This window comes from Peromyscus californicus, unplaced genomic scaffold (assembly GCF_007827085.1).
Source record: "Peromyscus californicus insignis strain IS unplaced genomic scaffold, ASM782708v3 Scaffold_14__1_contigs__length_90479793_seg_2, whole genome shotgun sequence".
NCBI classification, from domain to species: Eukaryota; Metazoa; Chordata; class Mammalia; order Rodentia; family Cricetidae; genus Peromyscus; species Peromyscus californicus.
The window spans coordinates 47,915,227-47,920,504 of record NW_026294436.1 but is presented as its reverse complement, the minus strand read 5'-3'; positions in this window follow the sequence as shown (position 1 = coordinate 47,920,504).

Here is a 5,278-nt window from a genome sequence, read left to right as displayed (position 1 = left end):
TTACTCATATTGTGAAGATAAAGATAACATGAAATGTATAAAATCATCTCCAAAGTCAGATCTTTTAAATAAAAATCAAGTTCATCAGATTTTATAGTTGTATTAATTTTTATTCTTTATGTTATGTGAACATTTATGAACCTTTCAAAATGTATGTATTCAACTTGCATTCAGTTATTGAAGTCCAAAAGTAAAATAGGACTTTATTAAGTAAATAAATAAAGCAAACAGAACAAAGGTGAGTTATTTCACTCTCATAAAGCTTATAGCTTCATTAGAGAAATAGATCAAACAACTTAATTCGTAGCATAAGAGAATTGACCCTCTATGCCTGCAGAAACTGCTTCTGTGAAATCAGCCAGTCATTGTCAATATTGCTGCTGACGTGGAGTACACTTTCAGGCCAACTTTGGTTTCTTCTGTGCTCAATACACTGTGTAGTGGGTAGCTGTTCCAGCTTTGACCTGGAAGTACTACCCCTAGTGAAGCTTCTGTTAACTGCCACAGCTACCTATGACCTGCCCCTGGGGTGGGGCCGAGAGGGGAGCCCTTAAGACCTGAGATCCAGATGTGCTGGGCCTCTTGGTTCCTGGTGATCCTGAATGCTGGATGGCAGACTGAGCCAGAGTTCTCCAGAGAACCCCACTGGATTTCATCTCACCTCTCCCAGAACCTGTAACCAACCTCTTTACTGGCTGTAAGTTACCCCAAAATAAACTTCCTTTATAACTATGTGGAGTTGCCTTGTTAAATTCCCCACATTAATACTGTACAGATTGTTTTGTCATTATTTCCAAACAATTACTTGCATGCCATTTTCTTTGTATTGGATGTTGCAGGTAACATAGAGATAATTTTATTTTATTTATTTATTTTTTTTTTGTTTTTCGAGACAGGGTTTCTCTGTAGCTTTGGAGCCTGTCCTGGACTAGCTCTGTAGACCAGGCTGGCCTTGAACTCACAGAGATCCACCTGGCTCTGCCTCCCGAGTGCTGGGATTACAGGCGTGCGCCACCACTGCCCGGCTATTTTATTTTATTTTATAATTTAATTTAATTTTACATATCAGCCACGAATTCCCTTGCTCTCCCCCCTCCTGCCCAGCCCCCCATAGACATAATTTAAAGTATACCAAAGGGTTTATGTAGGGTTTTTTATGTAGTATGAAAATACTGTTCCATCTTATGCACAGGATCTGAGTATCTATAGATTTTGGCATTCCTGGGGAGTCCCGGAAGCAGTTGCCTTCAAATGCCAAGAAATGATTTTCCTGTTGGTGAAAATCTCTTTGATGAGCATGAAGCTAATGGTCTACATGTTCAAAATACAAGGTTTTCACACAATACAGACAATCTGTGTACTTAAATTATTTGAAGATAATTTCAATATTTTAAACATAAGGTTTACAGTTTGAGAATGGTAGATTTAATATCTTTTTGTCTTATTAAAACCACAGGGAAAAAAGTGAATGGAGAAGAACATCGTAATATAATCTTGTCCGAATCATACACTAACAAGCAGAATCCACAGAATCCAGATCAAAATTACTTGTGGGGTGTGTTTATTCATGGAAATAATTGGAGAGTTAATATTTATCTGCTGTGGTGGTATTGTGTTCCCCAAAATATTGTGCACGCTAATAAACTTATCTGGGGTCAGAGAACAGGACAGCCACAATATTAAACATAGAGGATAGACAGTGGTAGCACATGCCTTTAATCCTAGCATTCCAGAGGCAGAAATCCCTCTGGATCTCTGTGAGTTCAAGGCCACATTCTAAAAAGCCAGGCATGGTGACTCATACCTTTAATCCCAGAAAGTGAGCCTTTAATCCCAGGGAGTGAGGCAGAAAGCATAAAGATATATAAGGCATGAGGACCAGAAACTGGAAGCTTTTAGCTCGTTAAGCTTCAGGCTTTTGAGCAGCAGTTCAGCTGAGAGCCATTGGGATGAGGACACAGAAGTGTCCAGTCTGAGGAAACAGGATCAGCTGAGGATCTGGAGAGGTGAGGTAGCTGTGGCTTGTTCTGCTTTTCTGATCTTCCAGCATTCACCCCAATAACTGGCCCCAGGTTTGTTTTTATTAATAAGACTCTTTAAGATTTGTGCTACATCTGGTGCCCAACGTTTGTGGTACGAATTCATGAAAAAGCTGCTTGCCTGTGGCCTTGTGGGCCCCAGCTCAGGCCCGAACTATACTTTGCTGGTTGTGGTGGCACACGCCGGTAGGATTTACTGAAGGAGGCAGAGACAGGAGGATCCCGAGTTTAAGGCCGGGCTAGGAGGCTTGCTAAGGAGAAGCTTTGGCCTGGCGGTGGCAGTGGGACCAGGGAGGCAGTGGCTGCTGCTCCGAGCTACAAGCTTCTTCTCATCATGTTGGTGATTGCGGTGATGCTGCTACCTGGGTCAAAGGGATTACTTCTGCTTGTTCAGCTGGTTAAGCTTCAGGCTTTCGAGCAGCAGTTCAGCTGAGAGCCATTGGGATGAGGACACAGAAGTTTCCAGTCTGAGGAAACAGGATCAGCTGAGGAACTGTCGAGGTGAGGAAGTTGTGGCTTGTTCTGCTTCTCTGATCTTCCAGCATTCACCCCAATAACTGGTCCCAGGTTTCTTTTATTAATAAGACTCTTTAAGATTCATGCTACAATCTGCATCATGGGAAACTGTAAAATAGTGAAGTTCATCTCTACTGATTTGAAACTTTTGGCTCAGTGGGTGTAAAATTGGCCATTGCCATACCCAGTGCCTTTACGTCCAGTTGACTGGCCCAGCTGCTTAGATTTGCACTCTAAGTGCACTACTGTTAGACTTTTGCCCTGATTATACCCCATGAAGATACCAGAATGTACTTTTTCTTCCCATGAGAACTTTGTGATACAAAGTTAGGATAAAGCTTTCTCGGAGCATGGTGGAAATTCAAGGAAAGCTGTGCTGCTTTTGAGTTGTGGGGAACAAATTGAGGGGTTGTTGTTTTTGATTTTTTTCTTTTATTGAAAATAGATTCTTTTCTCATATCCTGACTATGGTTTCCCCTCCTTGTACTCCTCCCATTTCCTCCCCATCTCCCCTCTCATCCATGTCTGCACCCTTTCTGTCTCTCATTAGAAAAGAACCAGCTTCTAAAAGATAACAACCAAACATGACAAAATAAAATATAATAAGATGAAACAAAAACTATCATATCAAAGTTGGACATGGCAACCCAAGAGGAGAAGAGTCCCAAGAGCAGGCACAGGAGTCAGAGACCCACTTGTTTTCATAGTCAGGAGTCTCATAAATATATTAAGCTAGTAGCTGTAATATATACTCAGAAGACCTGGTGTAGACCCATACAGGCCCTGTGCTTGCTGCTGCGGTCTCTGTGAGCTCATATGCACCTTGCTTAGTTGATTCAGAGGGCCTGTTTTCCTGGTGTCCACTATCCCTTCTGAAACTTAAAATCTTTCTGCCTCCTATTCCATGAGATTCCCTGAGTTCTGAGAGGAGGGATTTGGTGGGGACTTCCAATTTAGACTCTTTCTCTGCGTAATGTCTGGCTGTGGGTTTCTGCATCCGTTCCCGTCTGCTGCTGGAGAATCCTCTCTGATGATGACTGGATAAGGCAGATCTATGAGGATAGCAGAATGTCATCAGGAATAATGCTATTTATTTATTTATTTATTTATTTAAGACCAGTCATGTTTGGTTTTACCTTAGGTCTCTGGGCTATCTAGTCTCTGGTTCTTGCTCACCTAAGCAGTGGCAGGTATGGGTTCCTTCTCTTGGAGTGGGCCTTAAGTCAAATCAGACATTAGTTAGCTACTCTGAGTCACAAGTTCTGTGCCACCCTTGCCCTAGCATATTTTACAGGCATGACAGATTGTAGGTCAAAGGTTTTGTGGTTGCCTTGGTGTCCATATCTCTCTTTTGGTAGCCTGCAGAGTACCTTCTCACACCAAACTAGAATGCAGGGGTAAAGGCTCCATGTAGGCACCAGCTCAACTTCTCTATGTTCAATGAGTTTGAGTGGGTGTTGTCCTTGGCAATAAGGTCACACTGTCAGTTTTCAGAGAGCAACCCTTTGTCTTAGCAAAGGGTTTTTTTTTTGGGGGGGGGATTTCCATGGGACCCCATTGACCAACAACTCAATTGAATGCAACCTAGTCCCACTAATGGAAACCTCCACTGGCTACAAGAGATGTCCAGTTGAGATTCCATGTCCTCCATTGCTGGGACCTCTCTTTAGGATCACCTTCATAGATTACAGAAAGTTTCCATTGAGTTAGGTTTTCATACCACATTGAAAATGCCCCCACTCCACCCCAATTCCAAGTGTCTCTCTTCTCACTCTCGTCCTCCACCTCATCTCTCCCTGACCTGATCTCCCTAACCTGATTCCCCACTCCTGTCCCCAAAGCCTCCAGTTGGCCTCTAATCGAGATCTATATGTCACTCATAGACCCCTCTTATTTACCTAAATTCTCTGGGTCTACTGAGTGTAGCTTAGTTATAATTTATTTAAAGGCTAATATCTACTTATAAGTGAATCTATACCATATTTGTCTTTCTGGATATAGGTTGCCTCACTCATGGTGATTTTTTTCTAGTTCCATCTATCTGTCTGCAAATTTTGTGATATCACTTCTTTTAAACAGCTGAGTAATACTCCATTATGTAAATGTACCACATTTTCTTTATCCATTTTTCAGTTGGGGACATCTAGGTTGTTTCCAGTTTCTGGCTTATGAACAAGCAGCAATGAACACAGCTGAGAAAGTATTCTTGTGGTAGGATGGAGGGTCCTTTGGTCATATGCCCAAGAGTGGTATAGCTGGGTCTTGAGGTAGATCAATTTCCAGTTTTCTAAGGAACCTCCATATTGATTTCCACAGTGGCTATACAAGTTTGCACTTCCACTAGCAATGGAGGGTGTTCCCCTTGTTTCACATCCTTGCCTGCAAGAAATGTCACTTGTGTGACTGATCTTAGCCATTCTGATAGGTGTAAAGATGGAATCTCAAAGTAGTTTTGATTTGCATTTTCCAAATGACTAAGGATGATGAACATCTCTGTAAGCATTTCTCAGCCATTTGAGATTCCTCTACTGATAATTCTGTTTATATCTGTAAACTATTTTTAAATTGAGTTATTTGTTTTCTTGAGTTATCTAGTTTTTTGAGTTCTTTATATATTTTGTATATTCGTCTCCTATCAGATGTGGAGTTGGTAAAAAATTTTTCCCATTCTGTAGGCTGCTGCTTTGTCTGATTGACAGTGGCCTTTGCCTTATAGAAACATT